This window comes from Ctenopharyngodon idella, chromosome 10 (assembly GCF_019924925.1).
Source record: "Ctenopharyngodon idella isolate HZGC_01 chromosome 10, HZGC01, whole genome shotgun sequence".
Lineage (NCBI taxonomy): Eukaryota > Metazoa > Chordata > Actinopteri > Cypriniformes > Xenocyprididae > Ctenopharyngodon > Ctenopharyngodon idella.
In genome coordinates this window covers 2031767-2055864 of record NC_067229.1, presented here as the reverse complement: position 1 = coordinate 2055864, position 24098 = coordinate 2031767, and the positions used below count along the sequence as shown (strand labels likewise).

Genomic DNA, 24098 nt, shown 5'->3' with positions numbered 1-24098 from the left:
AGCAAGCTTAAAAAGCGTATTTTAACTTTCATATGTGCTGCTTCAGAGTACATTGAGCTGATTATTCATGGTGCCGCATTGCACAAGGTATTTATAGTATTAGTGTGGCTGTGGGGATGGTGTTAGTTTTTTTTGCCGTTATGCATAAGATTGCAAGCCATCCGCCGACAGAAGGAAGTGCCTCCGTTTTCTGTCAGAGTTTAGCACCCTCGCCTACTTGTGCCATCCGTTAGACAGTTGCCGTAGATATCCCAGAATGCCATAAGCGCAGTAATGCAGAGAAGCTACAGAAAGCTCAGTCTGTCCATTAGCCCGTAAAGCTACTGTTGGGTTAGCGATCGCTCATGTTAGCTAATGAACTGACAGCAACTGTTTGATCGACGCTGTTTTTGACTCTTTTTGGCTTTTACTCCAGTCACCTCGAGCTCCCCGAACACTTATCGTTAAATCAGAGTGACGAGCCTGCAAACCGGAGCCGCTTTGTGACGGATCAGTAAAGAGAAGGACGAGAGATTTAGTTGTAAGAAGAAGGAGAAGCCTTCAGGGTATCCCTTTCAAAAGTGTAAATGAATCATGAAATCGGACTGAAACGGAAGAGAGTGTTGTGTAACAGTTGGCAAAATGGCAGGAGAAGGTTTTTTTTGCGGCTGCTGTGGAGGATTCAAACTGCAGAAGATTTTCTGGTTGCCAAGGCGTTCTGGTGCCGACTGGCCTCCGCTCAGGCTAAGTTTGGCTCTCACGCCAAGTGTGGCAACCCACACGCGTGGCATAGGTATGTATCAGACAGAAGAGGCTAAGAATATGCCTTTATGAAGTTGTTGGAAGTCGAGAGGTCACCGTGAAAACTTTGGTGACTCGTCCCATCCTGTCTTCTTTCTGTCCCTCTACCAGCTCCAGACTGAATCTACTCTTTATAAACCCCTGAATCTGTAGTTTTCTTATTTGTCTTAAAGGGGGGAATTCACCACTGGCTTTTAATAAAACTTGGTTATTAACCCATTCCCACATGACTAGAGAAAACAGTGAAAAAAGGCTGTGGTGTTCTCTTTTGCCAAAAACTTCAACACCCATAATGCACTTTGATTTCGATTTTGGCGCTTTTGAATTTTGGTGGGTAACATACTGCATGTCGTTATAACCGTAATTTACAGATGACAACACGTGACGTTTGACTCAAAGCTGTTCACGTCTGGGAATTATGCATTTCTAAATCTGCAGCGGTCAGGTGGTACAAGTAGGAGCTCTCCAAAAATTCCCAGTTCACAAGCTGTAATTACGAGTTCTACAAGCACATGAATGCTTTTTACAATCTCATAATTAGGGTAATTACAGCATGGCATAAAACACCTAGATTTCACCCTAAAATCAAAAGAAAATTCAAAATTATAAATACACTTACAGTATTTCATATAAATATTACATGTAATGAGCTGTTAAATATTATAATCATTTTTAAACATTTTTACAATAATTTTTAATAGTTTTACTGTAGCATTTTTACTTTGAGTTTTTATTTTAATATTAAAAATCTCATTCTCATTACTGTAATGTTATAAAAAAAATAGATTTTTTGCAAATTATTATTATTTTTTTATTATTTAAAAAGTATTATTAAATTATTAAATTAATATTATTTGTATAATGTATACATCATGGCTTATTAGCTGTTTTTTTAACAATATTTTATACAAAAATTACATGAAATGTGCTGTTAAATCTATTATTATAATTTTTTACAATAAATATTTTAACCTGTTAATATTTTTACTTTAGTGTTTTTACATTACCATTCTGTTTTTAGAGTAAAGTCCTTATTACTTTAATCAAAAAAATCTCATTCTCATTACTGTACTGTGAAAAAAGTATGAAATTATTTTTTAGTGCTGTCAAATCTATTAATCGTGATTAATCGCATGTAACAAAATTGTGTGTGTGTGTATATATATATATATATATATATATATATACATACACAAACTTTTTTGTTAGATGCGATTAATTGCAATTAATACATTTGACAGCATTATGTTTGCAAATTATTATTAAAATTGTTTAAATTCATTAATTTATTTTAAATGATAATTATATTAATATGAAATATAATAATACATTATATTTATATAAAATATGCTTATTTTTCTGAAAAAAATATAATAGTTATGCCCATAAAGATGTGTCACTGTATTACATTCATATATATCTAATAAGAATCCTAATTGAGAAAAAAATGAAAAATTAACAAAAATTAGAAGTGAAATGGACATTTCTTCACGCGATTAATCCCTTCAGAGGAGTCTAAAGAGGCGTGGCCGGAGTCAGCGCGTTACTGAAAGGGGCGGAGTCAGAACAAGCATCTTATAAGGGATGGGCGGAGTCCGAGACTGAGAGAGCGCAGGAGAGAGAGTGAGAGAGAGAAAGGGGGGGTGGGCGTGTCCATGACGTCACCCTCCAGCTCTCCTCAGCGCGCACAGCTGTGGTTTCTCCGGAGCGGAGCTTGAAATCAGACGCGCCGAGCGAGACGCAGCGCTATCCGGGGGATTTAAACCGTTATTCGCCGCCGTCCACACCCGGAGCTCTCTCTATCTCCTTGGATCTGCCCTCTCCTTGGATTATTATCATTCTTTATTCCTTCGCGCGATGCTCATGAAGATGTAAGGGGGTTTTGCGCGTGCAGAATCAGGGAGAACACAGGAACGCGCTCGTTAAAACAAGGTAAGAGCAGTTGAAATGTGACAGCACCCACTTAATTTGAATGTCAGAAATGATTGGAAATCAAACGCCCGTTCTTATCCACTTGAACTGAAGTGTGGGGATATTTTGAAGCGCGTGGAGAAGGTGGTGCCCAGTGCGCAGTTTGCGCTCCAGACGCGTTTTGCGCATTAAGAATAAAGTCAGTTTTGATTCATTTTAAGACTTTACAGCGCGTTTCTCTGTTTTTCGGGGGTTGTATTTGCCAGCTCAAGTCCGTGGGACAGTCATCCTCCCCTCCAGAACCCAAAGCCTCGCTTGTGTAAACTGAGAATTGATGCCACCGTGCGCGTGCCAGCCGCGTATATCTGATTTCAAGTACGGGGACGTGTTGAGTTCAGCATATTTCTAATGAAACTAGTGCTGTGTGTTTATGCATCTGATCTGGACATGCACACGATCTTTCAGGAGATTCAGTTCGGCGATGCCCACCTGCTGAAAACTACCTCATTTCAGCGTACGAAATTATTATAATCACATGCAGATATTGTTTCAGCAGATGATTTCATCTCCAAAGTAAGAGACCTGCGTCTTTAAGCGCGATTTACATTTTATGAATGATTTATGAATATCTGTGAGTTTAGAAATCAGTTGCAAAACTGGAGAAAATAAATGTTTTTATCTTCTAATTAGTGTATTGTGCATATTGTCTATAGTATGTAAATATATGCACTGATATTTTATTGTAAAATCTGGCTTGTCAATGTGAAATGTTCATTATATTTTATTGTGGCTGCACTAATTGTGAGATTGAGTAGATCAGTTCAGGCTGATGGGAACCAATATTCAGAATATGAGTTTTCATTGACTAAACATTGGCATTTAGTCCCTCCAGTCTTGAATATGTCGATAGCAGTGATAGATGTTTATGAATCAGTGTCTGGTACACGAGTTGAAGGAAGGGTGTTCTCGTCTCCTCCGCGGGTCATTCTGCTCCGTCTTTAATATTTCATGACGGATGGATTTGTATTTTTGCACAGTAATGGACATGCCTTCTCGGAGTGGTGTGGTTTACAGCCGGGAACCCGATGGGAACGGCGTGTGTGTGCACGCGCGCTGTATTTGCATAAAATGAGGCTTGACAGTAGAGTAATTCAAAGCCACACCCCTTTATGGACTTACATCATCATCTGAAGTGAATCGCATCGCACTTGATTGGTTTAGAATGTTTGTTTAGTCTCTCTAATAGTATAAGTGTGTCTCTAAAAGTCTCTCAAGGGAGATTTTGCTCATTTCCACAGGTAAAACTCCCGCCATCTAGGCTAAAATCTTGAAGGATTTCCCTGCTCTTTATTTCAGAACGCGTCCTGATAAAGCGAGCTCTCTTCGCCCGAGGAGCTCGTTTGGCTTCCCTGCAGGACATTTCAGTCCATTTATAGGCTTCGGGTCAGTGCCAAAGGCTGAATCAAGTGTACTTGTATTGTAGTCTCCCGCGCGCAGCATGGCGGCCCGGCGATGAATATAGTAGTCGGATTTGTCTTTTGATTTGCGCCTAGTTCTCCCGGCAGCAAAGTGGGATAAGTACCTGTCATTCCTTATGTATGAAAATGCTTGTCGTTGCTGCTTGAATGGACATTGTGTTATTTACGCAGCGCTCCCAGAGGCCCTCTATCGCTCCAGCGCGCGCGGATTGATCTACAGCAGCCACTGATACAGTCGCCGGATAACCGCGCTTGTTATTGGAGGAAAAACTGATGACGTAACACAACTGATTAGCCTATTATTTTCTAAAATTATTTTACAAAAAAAAATTGTATGCTCAAGGAGCAATGTATTATTTATTTAATTAATGAAAACGCTGTCAGTGTCGTAATGCCCTCAACCCATATTTTACGCAAAAAAAATTCTGAATTATCATACGTTTTTGTTGACGTAAGAAAATAGGCTATAATGATTTTTTTTTTTTTTTTTTTTTTACAGAAATTATTATTTTACAGAAACATTTGTAAACTCGAAGAGCAACTATTTATTTATGCTAATTTTGGGATATCGCATAAACAACACTGGATGGAAACACGTAAAAACTGTGTGAGGCTGATAAATGTTTTATCCAATAAGAAGACTGCACTCAAACTATACGATGGAAACACATTTATTGAATCAATCCCTCAATGCGCAACAATAAACTCATGTGACTTTGCCTCAGCGGAGGCTGTGATTGGATAACTGGACTAACCAGTGGACCAATCGCATAACAGCATCTCAAATGTTGGCTTGTACTTAAGTCATTTATGATGGAGGATGAAAGAGCAACAGTTTCTTCCCCGATTGCCTCAACTTCCTTTTTTATTTCAGATATTTTGCGACAATTTTCCAGGAAGTGATGATTTTGGATGGGAACACTGCTTTATTCACAAATGTTTTATGCAATATTCCAGTTGTGCGCACAAGTTGAATTCAGAAACATAGATGGAAGATGGAAACATATAGGAAAAATGAGGAAAAAAAGTGAAATATCTGCCTGAACGATCGTACATTTTCATTTGATGCAAGAAAATGGACTATAATGATGATTGATTTTTACCAAAATTATTATTTTAGAAAAACATCTGTAAACTCAATGAGCTATTTATTTATTTATTTATTTATTTATTTAAAGGTTAGTGTTGTATTATGTCTGTAAGGCCAATGAGCAACTTAATTAATTAATTAATGTATTTATTTATTTTAAAGTTACTATTATGTCTGTAAGCTGAAGGAGCAACTATTTATTTATTTTATTTTTTATTTTTTTGAAGTTTGTGTTGTGAAAATGAAGTTGTCAATCTTGTATTGCACTCAACCCATATTTTATTATTTTTTTATTTTATTATTTTACACAAAACAATTTCTTTAAAGTAAGAAAACTCATTGATTATCATTTTTTTGTTTACAAATTTATATTTATTTTCGTGTAATAATATTAATTCATAATTATTTTACATTTTATGTATGTTATTAAAAATAAAATACATTTTTTATATATTTTTACACATTTATTTTTATAGACATATAGATAGATATATTAGAATATTATTTAGAAATATTATAAATATTATTAGAAATTTATTTATTTATTTATGCTATTTAAGCATATATATATATAATGCTGTAATTATTATATATCAGTTTAAATGTATTTAGTTCTAAAATAAATATTTAATTATTAAGGCATGTTAATGTCATAATTTGGTGATTCGGTTTGACTGAGAGCTGACATTGCTTTTCCCCTGTATAGTAGAGCGTGAGCAGTGATATAGCACGACATGATCTGTGCATTTTAACACACAATAGAGCTCATATTACTCCAGTGTGTTTGAGTCTCTTCAGCCTTGAAGCTCTTTCAGAGAAGCTGTTTTTGTTCAGTGTGTCAGACCTCCATTCAGATTGTGTCTTGACACTGAATTACTGTGCTGTTCTCGATCACAGAGTCAGACCTTCAGCGCTCGTCTGAACATGCCAATGATTTAAGGAATATTGTGATCGGCTCTCGTATCCCAGCAGCCCTTGTTGTGTGAAGACGGATGGTCTGTGCTTGTGCTGGAGCTGATAAGGATGAGCGCTTTTCATGAGCTCTTAAAGAGCGACGCTTGCCTCCGTGAATCCATGACACTACCTGCTGTAAAATAGCCACTTAATGACCAGGAGGAGAGGATTATGGGCCGTGAAACAACACACACATTCACACGCGTGTCCTCGGAGTCGTGCTGTCGGTACGCTGGAGCTCTGCTTTATCATACAGCGGCATGTTCTCAGTTCCTCTTCAGAAATGATGCTTGAGAAACTCTGTTGAAAGCAGCTGATCTCAGTTCAGTTTTCCTGCACTATGAAAGAGGATGTAAACTAGTTAGTTGTACACTGTAAAAAAGATGTGTTGGTTTAACTTAAAAAAGTAAGTTACCTGGTTGCCCTAAAATTTTGAGTTCATTGAAATTAAAAATTTGAGTTCATACAATGAAGGCGATTGGTTTAATCAACAGAAACTCAAAATATTATGTTATCTGAACTACATTAATTATTGAAGTTCATTTGACAAAAGAAAAAATGTTGTGATAAATCATGAAAATAATTTTTACACAAATTTTAACTAAAAAGGCAGAAACTTTGCATCAATGGCAATATGCAAACTTGTCAATTCATGTTTTGTTTTTCTGCTAACTGTATTCAACAATTAATTCACAATAAATTATTTTCCAATATTATTTTAAAAGCTAAAAACCTATGATTTATATACTTTAGAAAGTTTTATTTATTTTTTTTATTATTATTATATTTTAGAAACGAGATTAAATTTTATTTTCTATTTTATACAATTAGAGGATCTAAATAATTTTTTTTTATTTTGTTTTATGATTATATTATATTTATATTTATGTACTTTGAAAACAAGAGACCTAAATATTATTTTATCTATTTTTTTATATATATATAAAATCTGAGGATCTCAACTGTTTTATTTTATTTTTGTTTTATTTTAATTATATTTATGAAACAATAGATCCCAATTATATTTTATTTTAAACAATTTGAAGGTCTAAATTATTTTATTTTATTTTATTTTATTTTTGTTTTATGTTTTATATTTATGTATTTTAAAAACAAGCGATTTATATTTATTTAATCAGAGGATCTAAATCATTTAATTTTATGATTACATTATATATACTTTAGAAATTAGATTTTATTTCGGAGAAAAATAGAAACATTTTAGATTTTTTTATATTATTTTATTACATGATTATATTATATTTATGTACTTTAAGAGATCAATTTTATTTTAATTTTATTGTTGTTTTATTTTTATGATTATATTAAATTTATATTTATGTACTTTAAAAACAAGAGATCTACATTTTATTTTATTTTTTTTATACAAATAGAGGATCTAAATCATTTTATTTTATTTTTATTTTATTTTATTCTATGATTATTCGCCTATGTTTATATTAAGTTTTATTTGATTTTTTTTATACGATTAGAGGACCTTTTTTAGTTTTGTTTTAGTTTTTTATTTTGATTTATGTGTATATTTATGTAATTTATTTTATTTTGTTTTATTTTCAGTGTTCCAAATCTGTTAGGATTTAGACTACAAGTGTCTGAACGCACACTTACTGAAGTACACGGGCAGAAGTTCAGAGTGCGTTCGTCCGTCTCTCAGTGGTCGCCGTGTGTGAGTGTATCATTTGCTTGCAGTGCATGTGCAGAATGTGCTTTTACACTAGTATGAGCTGACAGTAAAGAGTCTGGGCTCTTATACTCGGACCTCCTGCTTGTTCGTAGCAGAATTTAGCCTTTGCTGGCGTTTCCAGGAAGGCTTCAGCCTTTATGCGTTGGAGCCTGACACTTTAATGGGTTTGATGTGTACCTGCGCTCGCACAGGGGGCCTGCAGGAGCTACGGGTGCGTATAAAAGAATGATGGGCCGCGGTGTCAGACAAGATGGAGAAAGAGTGTTTCGCACCTCTGGGAATATAAACGCTTCAGGCGGATCCAAGTTCAACCGTAGTGTAAGGGTCAACAAGACAAGCAGGGAATAATTATCTTGACAAAGCACGTCATCAGTTATAAAGGGGGCGGGGTTTGTCTGTGAATCACGTCACAATTTGCATAAATGGACTTGATGATGTCATCAGAGAAGGAAAGTCGTTTTAGAGGTGAGAAAAGTTGCATTTTAATGAAAGGCAACTATTTATTTTTTTGTCTGTAGAATAATGTGTAGCAGTGAATTGTTTGGAATGAGACCAAAAATGGGTTTTGAGGAAGTAAACAGTAGAATTTACTTTTAACTCAGAAATCGTGTATAAACAATTATAAGCAATGGCAAATAGTAGTATTTTAAAACATGCAATGATTAAGGCACTAAAATTTATTTTGCATACTGTAAAGTATGGATAATTTGTGAATTCAGATTACTTGCATGATGTTCGCAACCCATTTTACTTTGTAAAGTGATGTGTTTCTGTGAAACAGGATGTTCAATGAGAAAAAAAAACTTGGATTGGGCCTAGATTTTTACTATCTGTTGTTAATAGGATGGCGAAAAGTGTAAGTAAAATATGTGGAGAAAATACAAGGACTTGATGATGTCATCAGTTAAGAAAATTCGTTTTAGAGGCGGATCTATGCAAATATATGGCAGGTGGATTGGGGGGCGGAGTTTAAAAAATATGAGTACTTGATGATGTCATCAGTTAAGGAAATTCGTTTTAGAGGCGGATCTATGCAAATATATGGCAGGTGGATTGGGGGGCGGAGTTTAAAAAAATATGAGTACTTGATGATGTCATCAGTAAAGGAAATTCGTTTTAGAGGCGGATCTATGCAAATATATGGCAGGTGGATTGGGGGGCGGAGTTTAAAAAATATGAGTACTTGATGATGTCATCAGTTAAGGAAATTCGTTTTAGAGGCGGATCTATGCAAATATATGGCAGGTGGATTGGGGGGCGGAGTTTAAAAAAATATGAGTACTTGATGATGTCATCAGTAAAGGAAATTCGTTTTAGAGGCGGATCTATGCAAATATATGGCAGGTGGTTTGAGGGGCGGAGTTTAAAAAATATGAGTACTTGATAATGTCATCAAAAATTCGTTTTAGAGGCAGAAAAAGCTGCATTTCAATGAAAGGCAAGCATTTTTTTTGTCTGTAGAGTAACTGACAAACATTTAGCATTTGTTTGACAACCTTCAGAGAGCGCCGTGTTAAAACAGTGCGATGACATCACAGCGCCTCGTTTAATGTGTGTGTGACTCATGGTAAAGGTCAGTTGGAGACTGGGTCAGTAGGAGACGGATGGATGGATGATACGGTGCCTCCCACCACCCCGTGTTCACACAGAGCACTTAGAAGACGCCGCCGGAGGGGGAGGTCGCGGCGCGCGGCTCGTAAAGCTCGAAGGTCACCTCAACATTTCATCCGTCTTCCCACCCCGCTGAGATCATTCTCCCGACGAGGTCTCCTGAGGTTAATGCATCTGGACAAACAGAGGAAGACAACGTTCGTTTGTTCTCTTCCGTCCACCGCGTGCTTGTCGTCTGCAGTTTTCGTCTGCTGACATAATACCCATGAATGATTCATCTGCGCTCATGTATAATTGAATGAAGGCAGGCAGAGGCTCTTCTGCCGGTGCGAATGAGATTCCAACAGTTTCATCTACTCTTTACATCTTTATTGGTCTGTTCTAGGATAATCCGATCAGGATGCATGAGATTGCCATATGGGATCCGTGACCGGGGTTATGTGATGGGAGAATGATGAAGGCTTAGGCGTCTCACTCTTTTAAAGCATTAGAGGCACAAATCCCAAGCTTTTGTTTTTGGGAACTAACAGATAAAGTATTATCTGGCATAAAAGTAACCTTGCTAGTTTTAAACATATATAAATATTTAAATTAACTACAAATAAACACATTAGTATTAAATTATTTTTATATTTATCAGTAAAATTATATATTTATTCATATATTTACTTCTGAATATATTAAATATTTATATTTTTATATATTATACATTATATATTTATATATTAAAATATTTTTAATGTGGTAATTTATAATATTATGTGGTAACATATATGTAAATTTAGTAGTATTTAAATAACAATTTTCTTTAACCATTTTTAAAACTATTTTCAGTCATTACAATAATGTTATATGAATAAAAAGTGAAATGACTCATATTTGACCTTTGACCTCCTCATCATTCCTGAAGGTCAAGCAGCTCCTGTCACTCGAAAAGAGAAGAAAACATTTCCTGAGAGTTTATGGAAAGCACGTTTGTGTCGAGAGACAAAATGAGAGCAGTGAAGGTGTAAAGCGGATGACAGGTGGGATGAAGCCGTCGTGACGGACATCAGCCGTTATTGATCAGGGAGATTCGTAACACGGGCCGCCCGCTTCACTGTCATCTTCCCATAATCCCTTTCACCTCGTATCATATCCCAGCCGTTTCGCACCTCACAATCCCCTGTCTAGTCTTCGGATATACACACATTATGGCCTTATCTGCTTAGTCTAAGATCTGGACACATCTGTATTCACAGAGACATTTAGCAGTTTTATCATTACATATTGAACACACACTGCTCAGGCTCTGACAGACTTACTAAATTAAAAGGGTAAGAAGATGAAACACATAAAAACATGTCCAGATCATACTTCACAAAAATATCTATATATCTATCTATATATATATATATATATATATATATATATATATATATAGTAAATACATAAAAATTGGCTTTATTTTCTGTTTTCGTTTGTTCATTTGTTTTACTATTTAATAGTTTTTTTCAATGTCAATTTTGCTCTGAAATTGTCAATAAAAAGCATAATGTTTTATCGTTATATTTGTATTATTCTTCTTATTTATTATTCTGCATAAAATGAAAAAATACTAATATTATTTTTATTAATATTATTTGTTTTATTTGATTTTTTTTTATATATTTATTTGTTTATTCATTCATTTATAAATGATGCATATATTATTTATTATGATGCATATGAAAAATTGTAATATTTAATATTGTTTAATATTTGATTTTTTTATTTTTGTGTGTATATTTATATATTTAAAATAAATAAATAAATAAAATTGGCTTCATTTTCTATTTTAATTATTTAATTGTATTTAATAGTTTTTTTCCAATGTCAGTTTCTTCCCCCCAATTTTTGAAATGCAGAATAATGTATTTTAATTTTTTATTTTATTTTTTATTCATTATTTTTGATATTTGTTTTTTTTTTAAATAAATAAATACATACATAATAAATAAATACATCCATACATAAAATCTTAAAAACTTTATTTTCATTTCAATGTCAATTTCTCCCCCAAATGGTCATTGAAATGCAGAATAATGTTTTATCTTTATATTTTAATTATTCTTATTATTTATTATTTTCATTTCTGAGGAATAATATGAAAAAAATACAAAATGTTTTTTTTATATATTATTTGTTTAATATATATTTTTAATATAGTTTTTTATTTTGTGTATATATATATATATATATATATATATTATATTAGGGTATTGAAACTGTTTTTTATGTTTTGTTTTGTTTTTTTGTGATGAAATATGACCTGGACATGTGTGTTTTTGCCAGATTCACCCTTGATCACTAGCAGCACCCAAATGACGTTAGCAGTTTCGTTTCTTGCGTCCTAAAGGGTTTCTTTTGGTTTCCACATTTTCATCGGCTTTCTGTTTCTGCTAATTGTCATGTGCGTTTCTGTGCTCCGTTAGGTTCCTGCTCTATTAACGGTAACAGCGTTTTTTTCCCCTGTAGGTTCTAATGGGCTAGCGTTAGCCCTGTAGGTGATGTGTCTTCTCATTACACTCTCAGGATTGATCGTTACGTGATTTCATTGACTGTCTTTCCTCCAGTTTCGGATACAAAATCAGCATTGGACACAGTGGCAGAGCTGATTCCATTCAACCAAAGCAAAAACACCGAAAAATAACAAGTGCTTTTTGTGAAGTGTCAAGGTAAACTGCCAGCTCATTTGCATTTTAAGCAGCACAACGTTCTTTAATTGAGTCAGTTTATCAGCACAGTTTAATAGTGCTAATTTTACTTACACATGGGAACACTTAAACAGATACTGTGTGTTTTTCCCCATATTCGAGGAGTATTTAGGGAGGAATGTGAGGAATTTGGCTGCTTGCTCTGTATCAGGTTGTGTTGTGTTTCCCAGGTGCGCAGCAGACAGAGATTTGGGAGCCGGCCAGTGTCGGCTGGTCGAGATGAGGATATGTTTTGGTCCGGCCGGAGAGAGTCAACAGGACACTCGCTCTTTCTCAGGCCTCGTGTTTACAAAATGGGATTTTATCCATCAGAAAACATCCTAAAACACATTTTCTGATGGATAAAATCAAGTCTTTTTCCATGTTGAATATCCAGTTTCACATGGACAAAACTTTTAGAAAGACACTGCTGTACCTTTAAATATGATTGGCTAACTTTCACCAGTGCGGGTCAAGTTGCTGAAAACAGAATAGAGTTCAGCAGTCACATTCTGGGAGTAAAACCGTTTAAAGACAGCCTTACTGTGAGCGACGAGGTTGGTAATCGAAGGTATTTTCATCCGTTAAAACCATCAGCCTGCATTATTTACATTTATTCTTAAAATAATCGTGTTTAATAGAAGAATTCCTGGTGAAAAACTACATTACCCATGATGCTGTATAGAAAATTCCACCAATCTATCTAAATGTGACAAAATAGCTTGTTAGCTCCACCCACTGCGAATGACGTAATCAAGTTGGTCACCCTACACTCTCAAAATACTTAATATTTGAATATAAATGCATATTTTGCAATAAAATGAAATATATTGTTTATAAAAGCCATTAAGTACAGTCTTGTACCCAGTGTTGGGAAAAGTTACTTTTAAAAGTAATGCGTTACAATATTGCGTTACTCGTTAATTGCATTACTTCTTATGGAAAGTAATGCGTTACGTTACTTTTGCGTTACTTTTTCTGACCTGGGCCGGGCTTGCATGTTTGTTTTTTTGGAAAAACAATAAATGGGAAAACTTGCGTTACTCGTTTGAAAAAGTAACTCTGATATTTTTTGTAAATTTAAAAGTAATGCATTGCTTGTTATATTCAAAAAAGTAATCTGATTACGTAACTCAAGTTACTTGTAATGCGTTACCACAACACTGCTTGTACCTTTGTCATTTGGTCCCATTTTCAAAAGCTATTTTGCTTCAAATCAAAGTTTTTAACGTTGTGATTCTCCTCGTAGCTAGTTAGTTTGGTTCATGGCTTATAACGCTTTAACCAAGACTTTTTAAAAAATCCCTATGAATGGAAAAAATACTTCTGGAACCAGTGCTGCTGAAATAGCACTGTTGCACTCTATAGGCATTGATAATATATGAAATACAAATGCGGTTATATGTTAATGAGTTGTGACATCATCGCAAATGCAAAATCCGGTTTTCTGTGATATGATCCCATTAATGAATGAGATTTTATGGATTACAGTGGCCTAAAAAGCATTCTGCATGAGGAGTGTTTCGTGTCTGTGTGTTTTGTTTAGTGGATCGTTAGCTTTGTGCTGAGTTGTCTCAGGACTCGGGATGTTCAGACGATAAGATCCTTTTTAAGGTAATGCGTTGGGTGGCACTGCTCCGGCAGGAAGAGAGGAAGTGACAGAGACGGGGTGGTTTATTACTCGCGAGCTCCACTCCAGAGGAGAGAGCTACTGTTTAATTCATGTGCTGAGGCGACACTGTGATTTTATGAACCAGAGGACGTCTGGAGCGTTCGAACAGCTCATAGTCTACCAAACTTTAGCCTGGTTTAATTAATAGTTAGCTACAAACCACCATCTTATAGATGACTTAGCTGGTATTTTGATGAACCTGAGTTCCTAGTGAAGAACTCGGAGATTGATTGCTTATTTATTTAATTATTTACGTTTGTATTTATTTATTAGTTTTATTTATTTGTTTTATTTATTCATTTGATTTATTTACGTATTTATATTTTTACTTGTATTTATTTATTATTTTTTTATTAATTTATTTATTTGATTGATTTACATAATTTATATTTTACTTGTAATAATTTGTTAGTTTTTATTTAATTTATTTTTATTCATTTATTTATTTTATTTATATGCATATTTGTATTTTACTTGTATTTATTTGTTTTTTTTATGTTTGTATTTATTTAGTATCTATTGTTGTTTTTATTCATTTGTTTATTTATTTTATTTACATATTTATATTTGTATTTATGTATTAGTTTTTAGTTTTTTATTTATTTGTTTTATTTACATATAATTTTATTTGTTCACTTTTTTTTTATTTATATATTTCTATTTTTGTATTTATTTATTATTTATTGTTATTTTGTTCATTTTTATTTATTTGTTTTATATATCCATTAATTTATTTTATTTATATTTATTTGTATTTTTATTTATTTATTATTTATTTATTTATTTATTTATGTATTTATTTATTCCTTTATTTACATATTTATATTTTTATTTGTATTTATTTGTATTTATTTTATTGTTTTACTATTTTTGTTTTGTTTTATTTTTTAAGCTTGTATTAATATGTAGTGAGAGTTGGTGCCCTATTTTAATTCGGTAAAAAACTAGACTGTCAGTGTCGTATTGTACTCAACCCATATATTACAAAGCTATAGATCTATACATCTACACCAAGTTACCCAAAAGTACGACATACTGAATATTTTGTCAATATTTCTCTTCTATTTGAGGTCTGATATTGTTTTATGACTTTGCCCGACTGAGGCATTTTAGGATGATTCTCCTGCTGGTTGAGTGATAGACGTCACGGCCGCAGACTTTTAATTACCGCGTGAATTCTGTCTGTTTTGTGCTGCAGCTTCAGAGGGCAGATGTGAAATTTGCACCTCCAGTTTTCTGTGGCGTATCGTTTCTTCTTATGACTTCCTCTCTTCTTCCCCTTGCATCTATTTGCAGTTCTCTCTGGAGTTTTATTCTCTTTCAGGGCTCACTGGCTTGTCATCTCTCTCGCTGAAGATCTGAAACGTTCTGGAACCTTCCGTTTTAACGAGTCCCAATCAAAACCCGGGGAAATTGGATGGTGCAGTGAATCGGAAAGCGCTCGAGCGATTCCTCGGCTTCAAAAGCCTCGTCGACACGAAATCTTAATCATGCAATGCAATAGATAAATGCAGGTGTATGGATGCAGTAATTTCAGTCTGAACTGTTTGTTTGACAGTCTCTGATTATGAATCGTCCCGGTTTCTCTGTTCTCGGCGCCGGTGGTCTCCTGCTGCGTGTTCCTCTATAAGCCAGATCTCATTCATGCTCCCCGCTATCATTGTTTTTATCCGCAGTTCTGGAGAGCAATTACCAACATCAGAAACCCTGCTGAATATTCATGAGGCTCCACTGTATTATGCAAGTATGCAGAGAAATATGCAAAGCAGTTTTGTGGCTACAGTGCAGGTATGCTCATGTAACTTACAAGACGCAATTGAAGAAGCCTTTTGACACCCTACTAACTGCATCGCAACTCTTAGAACACATTAGCAACTGCCTAGTACCCACCTAGCAACTGCATAGCAATGCCCAGAACACCTAGCAACACCCTAGAAACTGCATAGCACCTCTTATAACACCTTAGCCCCACCTAGCAACATGCTAGTAACTACATAACAACTCTTAGAACACATTAGCAACCACCTAGCAACTGCATAGCATAGCTCAGAACACCTAGCAACACCCTAGAAACTGCATAGCACCTCTTAAAACACCTTAGCAACACTTAGCAACACCCTAGCAACTACATAACAACTCTTACAACTCTTTAGCAACCAACAACAAATCGCACATCACTTTTTAAAACACCTTAGCAGCCACTTAGTAACTGCATAGCAATTCTTAGAACACTTAATCAACCACCTAGCAACTGCATAGGAACTCTTAGAACACATTAGCAACCGCCTACCACTGCATAGCAACTCTTAGAACACCTTACCAACACCCTAGCAACCACATAGCCAATCTTAGAACACTTTCAGCAAGCACGTAGTGACTCCTTAGAAACTATTGACTCTTAGAACACCTTAGAAACCACCTAGCAACACCTTAGCAACCACACAGCAACTCTTAGAACACTTATGCAACCACATAGCAACTCTTAGAACACCCTAGCAACTGCATAGCCTCTCTTAGAACACTTTACTAAGTGCATAGCAACTCAGAACACTTAAGCAACCACACAGCAACACCTTAGCAACCACATAGCCACTTTTAGAACCCTTTAGCAAGTGCATATCGACTTTTATAACACCTTAGAAACAACCTAGCAATACCCTAGCAACTACATAGCCACTCTCAGAACACTTTAGCAAGCGCATAGCGAATCTTAGATCACCTTAGAAACCACCTAGCAACACGCTATCAACCACATAGCAACTCTTAGAACACTTAAGCAACCACATAGCAACTCTTAAAACGCCTTAGAAACACCCTAGTAACTGCATAGCCACTCTTAGAACACTTTAGCGAGTGCATAGCGAATCTTAAATCACCTTAGAAACCACCTAGCAACACGCTAGCAACTGTACAGCAACTCTTAGAACACTTATGCAACCACATAGCAACTCTTAGAACACCTTAGCAACACCCTAGCAACTGCATAGCCTCTCTTAGAACACTTTACTAAGTGCATAGCAATTCAGAACACTTAAACAACCACACAGCAACACCTTAGCAACCACATTGCCACTTTTAGAACGCTTTAGCAACTGCATATCGACTTTTATAAAACCTTAGAAACAACCTAGCAATACCCTAGCAACTACATAGCCACTCTTAGAACACTTTAGAAATGCAGGTGCATAGCAACTCCTAGAACACCTTAGAAACCACCTAGCAACCAAACACATAACAACATGCTGAAAACACATTAGTAACCACCCTAGCATTGCGATGTCGTCATTTGTATGCGCAGGTTCCTTCAGAAAAGAACAAAATCCAGTTTTTTTCCCATCATTATTATAATGAGCTACTAAACATCTCAATGGCGTGCCGCCAATCATGGTGTATTTTGCGTTTCTGTCAAGTCGTACATATTCCTCAAATGTGTCATGATGGATATGTTGTATTATGCAAAAGTTTGCATTGTTTCCCTCCGGTTTGTTTGTGTAAAGCAGGTGGTCGTAAACATCTCTGTGGTCACAGTAAATCAGCAGGCCTGTTATCGTGAGCCATATATCTGCATATTGTCATGAGACGATGCCCGCAGCGCTCGTCTGACAGCGTAATGGATGAGATGTTGTGATACGCTTTTATTTGTGCTGCTCCAAGCCTTGACTCCATACTCACTGTGTCTCTTCTCGTTTGACAAATTTGTCCTAATTTATGGTTGTTTATAAAAGCCGGGAGGCAATCCATTCTGAGCTCTCACGCTTGGAAGTGCCTCCCCCCGATCAAATGGCCGGCTGTAGATCAAACCCACTCCAGCGGGCTTTAGCTGCTTTTAGTGTCTTCAACCTGATCTGCGGCTTCTAGAAGATTCCCTCAAGGTCACTCCAACCACCTGGAGGAACATTATATTGCTCTTTTGTAGCTCTGGTCTAACCAGCTACGAAGCAACAAGTAATTTGTCTGTCACACTGAAAGCGAAAATGTTGCATGATGGTCACAGCCAATCATAGTCTCAGATGTTTCTCCTTTTGACTGCAGACTTTTGTGTTGTGGTATAGCTGAGATCTCCTTTGAAACTCTAGATGAGATTACTGGTGGTCTTTTACTCAGGGGAACCATCTAAGCAGGAGATGTAGGTTTCAATTTGCTCGCCATTTAATTTCTTTGCTGTATAGTAGAAACAATCTTGCTTGTGTCTGTCCTTCGGTTGACCGTTCGTGTGCTGTATGCATATGCTGCAGTTAGTAGAGAGTTCGGTTGGTCACTGTGTCGATGCACTTTGGTGTAGATCAATAATTCCATTCATGGGGCACAAGCACAAGTACAGGACAAAGTGCTTTTCTGATTGCTGCTGTATGACGCTCGTATCGATTCTGGGCTGGAATGTTTTAGCCACACTGATCAGAAAGAATGGCAGATGGCTCCATTTGCCTGCAAGTGAGCCGAATATATTCAATTATATCTGTGGCATAATCATATTCTACAGATATTGTTAAATGGACAGGAATAAGATAGAAGACAAACATCTTCCCCTGCTGTCAAAGCTTGTTTTTGTCCATCTCTAATGCATGTTAAGGCGGAATGGTAATATTTGACAATAGAAATATAGCAACAGGAAGAGATTCACAATAGTCATTTTACTATAGTAGCTATATATCCATGTGGCTGTTTGCATGTAAAAGTGGTAAAATGATTTAAGAATGTGAAAAAAAAAAAAAAAAATTGATGATTATTTAATATCCCTGCTATATAAAAAAAATGCCTAAACTGGTTTGCGCATCCTGATATGCCAGGGGGCGATCAGATTGGGAGACCAGCTGACAAACCAGCTAACAAAGCTAGGAGACCATCCAGACCAGCCTAAAGTGGTTTGCTGTTCTTTTAGCCTGGACTGATTTGCTGGTTTTAGAGGGATTTTGAGGCACTCAGTTTGGGAGACCTGCTGGCCAATCAGCTAGCAAGGCTGGGAGACCATCTAGACCAGCCTAAATCGGTTTGCTGGTCTTTCAGCCTGGTCTGATATGTTAGTTTTAGAAGGGTTTTGGGACTATCAGGTTGGGAGACCAGCTGACAAACCAGCTAACAAGGCAGGGAGACCATCTAAACCAGCCTAAACTGGATTACTGATCTTTCAGCAAGGTCTGATTTGCAAGAGAAGGGTTTTGGGACTATCAGGTTGGGAGACCAGCTGACAAACCAGCTAACAAGGCTGGGAGACCACCTAGACAAGCCTAAATTGGTTTGCTGGTCTTTCAGCCTGGACTAATCTGCTAGTTTTAGAAAGATTTTGGGGTGATCAGGTTGGGAGACCTGTTGGCTGACCATCTAACATAGGTAGGAGACCATCTAGAACAGCCTACACTGGTTTGCTGGTCTTTCAACAAGGTCTGATTTGCAAGTTTTAGAAGGGTTTTGGGATGATCAGGTTGGGAGACCATCTAGACCAACTTAAACTGCCTAAGACCAGAAAACCAGCTTAGGCCAGCTTAAGACATGTTATTTCAGCAGGGGTGTAAACCCTTTTTTGCAAAAGGTAAAGGATGACAGAAAATAGTCAATATAGATGTCTCAACCTTATGGTATCAGTAGGGAACATTTTAAAAGTCACATGACTGGCTCCAGAGTGCACACACATGTTTCAGGTTACAACTCTCTCCCTCATTTTTAGTCCAAGGTCACTGGTGTTTTAATACTGCTGTGAAATATGCAGGCGGTGACATTGTTACCCTTGTTGTGACAGGTTTCAGGTGCACACAATGGCGCCATCCATCAGTCAGAGTGATGGATTGGACTCAACGGTAGAGTCTCTAGACACCCACCAAACCCCAAGTAAGTCCTCAAAGAAACCCCCGAACCTTCTCCAAGAGATGCATGCAATAGTACGGCACAGTAAATCTTCCTCACCTTCCTCTTGTCAGACCACGCTGTGGTCAGTGTGCTTCCTGCGGTCTTAAAGGCCGATTGCACTTTCCTCTTCGCTGTGTCCGAACGCAATAATGCCTCGAGGGGATTCATAATTCAAGCCCCATTGATTTGTGGCCGTGGATGTGCATTAGTGTGAAGGTGAAAGAAAACGATTCCTGCTTCCTGAAGAAAAACAGATCCTCACTTTGATCTGGACAGGGATAGTGCTTGTTCCTTTGCAACAACTCAATGAATTAAGCACTGGTGTTCTGAAAAGTATCGAATTGCCCTGATTATGGCTACAAACAAGTGTGGGCATTAATGAAAGATCACACGGTACACTTTGGGACACATCCATATGTTGAAGTTCCTCATCAGCGGATTTCACAGCAACACAGCTGGAGCACAAGCTCAGGGATAGTTCAGTCGTATCTATTCCCCAAGTAAAAACGGCGTGAAGTAATTACACCGTGGGTCATCGTCTAATTAACAAGCTCAAACAACACAATCAGTCATCGTGAAAAAATAACAAGCCTCTTGAAATGTACAGGGAGTCTGAAGTGTCAACTTGATGCATTGTGTTTGAAATAAGAGCTATTGGTAACTCCGTCTAGCTCTGTTAGTTCTGCCAATTGACGTTGTGTTTGCTGTTGTTGACCTCCAGTTGTGAACTGTATGGATTTGACTGACAAAACCACTGAGGCGTTTGAGTCTATTGGAGTCTTGATCCAGATTTTTTTGGCGTACAACACGGGCACATTTGCTGCACTGATAAACTACAAAACAAAACTGCTTCGGCTGGGTGAGGTTTGGTGTTTAAGAAGTGATCAGAGAGAGGGTCATACATCATGTTGCATTTTCTCTCTTTTGCTGTGTTGTAGGAATTGAGGGTTTGATGGATAGCAGCCCTCCTGGCACTCGAGAGAGAGAGAGAGAGAGAGAGAGAGAGACTCGGCTATTGACAGTCTGTGCCCATGAGAAAAAGCTCATTCTTCTCTTTCTGTGTAGTGTGGAGCAGTACATCTTCTGGACGTCTTCAGGGTATATATGAGTGTGATCTTCACAGGTAGGGCTATAATACCTGGAGAAAGCTCTCTGTTTGCGTTCCCGTTCACTCAATGGTTGCTCGACTGATGCAGAACACCCCAGAAGTAATCAATTTGACTATTCAAAAGTTGACTTTTAAGGTCTGTCACTGGTAATACATCTACTATAATATGATGAAGTATTATTTGCTTGTAGGAAATGGAATCAGATGGAGTATTAGCAGTTAGTTACTACCAGCAAGGGCCAACTAGACCATGCTAACCAATCCAACCTTGACCCCTTGGTAGTTTGTGTATCTAAGCCCCCTTCACTGGAATTATATAGGACTGGCTAACTAAAATTAGTAACGTGGCTATTTTTCAGTAGCATCAGTAGCTCAAGTGTTTTCAAAACCATGTAGTTTTGCCACTAACAAGCAACAAAATGCCCAAATTGTTTTGCCCAAATTTGATTTTATATACCTGTTTATTTGATTTTTGAAATCATATTTAAAATACGAATATCTTTAAGATTATTTTAAATGTAGCTTGCAGGTTTTTGTTAGTAGCTTGTAGCTGACAACCTTTGGCTAGCTTGATGATAAGTAGCTTGTAGCTTGACAAACTACAGCCTCAGCTAATGGAAAGGGGTTGGGAGCATTATTTTCCCCTTTCTGTTGCGTTTTTGATGGATGTGTAGTGTTATGTTGGATGTGAGGGGCCGGAACATTCTGCCCAGCCTCACCTGATCTCAGCACTTCATCATGAGAGCGAGAAAGATGATTTGATAAAGATAAAGGAGTTGCTATGACAAGGTGCCTAGCACTTAGCCTGTGGGATATGGTTGCTCCCTGATCATGTTGAAAATCCATAAATATGTTTTCAGTCTTTGTTTACAGTGTTGGTTAGCAGGACTAGCTAAATCAAAACAATGATGCAGCTAAGTGTTAAAAAGTCTCTGCTACTTCTGTTACAGAATCACTTTTGTAGGAAAACGAATATTTATTTTAATACTGCTATTTATGTATTTGATTATTTAGTGAATTGTGAGTTTTGTAACATAAATATTTTGTAAAATTTTAGATATGATTCTTTTTTTTTTAAACATTAGCTCACTTTTTGTTAGCTTGTAGTCTAGCTATCTTCCACAAAACTATTCATTGGCCTGCCTCGTGTTAGCTAACAGATAGCGGTTGTGAGCATTATTTCCCCCCCTTTTCTCAATTTCCTCCTTAATTAACATTTTTCTAATAGCATATAGTTAGCTGTTTTTTGTTAGCCTGTGGTTTACACAACAATATCACTTTTTCAGGTTGTTTTCCCCTTAATTAGCATTCTTTCTAATAGCAGAGAGTTAGCTGCTTTTTTGTAAACTTGTGTTTTTTCTAACTACACCCCTTTTCAGGTTGTTTACTCCTTTATTAGCATTTTTCTAATAGCATATTTAGCTTTTTTTTGTTAGCTTGTGGTTTAGCTAACTATACTATCACTTTTTCAGGTTGTTTCTCCTTTAATTTGCATTTTAATAGCATATATTTAGCTGCCTTTTGTTAGTTTGTTCAGTTGACTACTTTCAGATCGTTTCTCTCTAAAATGTTTTTTTTCTTTTTCTTTTTCCTAATAGCATATATTTCGCTGGTTTTATTTTTTTAGATTGTGGTTTATCTATTTCACCTTTTTTTAGGTTGTTTCCTCATTCACATAACATATAGGTTGTCAATAACATTCTTTCTAATAGCATATTTATCTGCTTAATGTTAGCTCGTAATGTTAGCTTCCCTTTTCAGATTTGCTGCGTCTGAAATCGAATACTTCCAGAGTAGTATGTCCGAATTCATTGTATATTCAGTAGGTGAAAAGTGACCTACTACCTACTACTTCCGGTGAGATCCTGAAGTGTGCATTTGATGGACACTCTACTATCCCATGAGGCCACGGGAGAGGATTTATGAATGGAGGTGAAGCGACGTAACTGACGCTGGTAGGTCACGTGATAATGACAACATGGCGGATTACATTCATACTACACACATTCATACTATATAGAACGCACTTTTTAATGGTCGCAAAATAAGTTCAAATTCAAATGTAATACCTATTCAGACAGTACGCAATTTGGGACGCACCGATTGTTTCTCTCATAAATAGCTTTCTTTCTAATAGCTTATAGTTAGCTGTTTATTGTTAGCTGGTAGTTTAGCTAACTACTTCCCTTTTCAGGTTGTTTCACTCTTAAATAGCTTTCTTTCTAATAGCTTATAGTTAGCTGTTTAATGTTAGCTAGTAGTTTAGCTAACTACTTCCCTTTTCAGGTTGTTTCTCTCTTAAATAACATTCTTTCTAATAGCATATAGTTATCTGTTTAATGTTAGCTAGTAGTTTAGCTAACTACTTGCCTTTTCAGGTTGTTTCTCTCTTAAATAACATTCTTTCTAATAGCATATAGTTATCTGTTTAATGTTAGCTAGTAGTTTAGCTAACTACTTCCCTTTTCAGGTTGTTTCTCTCTTAAATAGCTTTCTTTCTAATAGCTTATAGTTAGCTGCTTAATGTTAGCTAGTAGTTTAGCTAACTACTTCCCTTTTCAGGTTGTTTCTCTCTTAAATAACATTCTTTCTAATAGCTTATAGTTAGCTGCTTAATGTTAGCTAGTAGTTTAGCTAACTACTTCCCTTTTCAGGTTGTTTCACTCTTAAATAGCTTTCTTTCTAATAGCTTATAGTTAGCTGTTTAATGTTAGCTAGTAGTTTAGCTAACTACTTCCCTTTTCAGGTTGTTTCTCTCTTAAATAACATTCTTTCTAATAGCTTATAGTTAGCTGCTTAATGTTAGCTAGTAGTTTAGCTAACTACTTCCCTTTTCAGGTTGTTTCACTCTTAAATAGCATTCTTTCTAATAGCATATAGTTAGCTGTTTAATGTTAGCTCGTAGTTTAGCTAACTACTTCCCTTTTCAGGTTGTTTCCTCTTAAATAGCTTTCTTTCTAATAGCTTATAGTTAGCTGTTTAATGTTAGCTCGTAGTTTAGCTAACTACTTCCCTTTTCAGGTTGTTTCTCTCTTAAATAACATTCTTTCTAATAGCATATAGTTATCTGTTTAATGTTAGCTAGTAGTTTAGCTAACTACTTCCCTTTTCAGGTTGTTTCTCTCTTAAATAACATTCTTTCTAATAGCATATAGTTAGCTGCTTAATGTTAGCTCGTAGTTTAGCTAACTACTTCCCTTTTCAGGTTGTTTCTCTCTTAAATAACATTCTTTC

At 36.1% G+C, this 24098-nt stretch overlaps 1 protein-coding gene across 15 annotated transcripts in view; it reads left to right on the top strand.

Moving 5' to 3' along the window:
• Positions 1-2547: 2547 nt before the first annotated feature.
• Positions 2548-24098, top strand: part of ptprsa (protein tyrosine phosphatase receptor type Sa) — a 202554-nt gene continuing 181003 nt past the window's right edge. For 14 of the 15 annotated variants that reach the window (XM_051907932.1, XM_051907928.1, XM_051907929.1 and 11 more), the window contains exon 1: positions 2548-2712. The gene's annotated coding sequence lies outside the window, so the exon portion shown is untranslated. Of the gene's footprint in view, positions 2713-19719; positions 19739-24098 lie in introns of those variants that run through there. The other variant, XM_051907920.1, reaches the window with a different exon arrangement.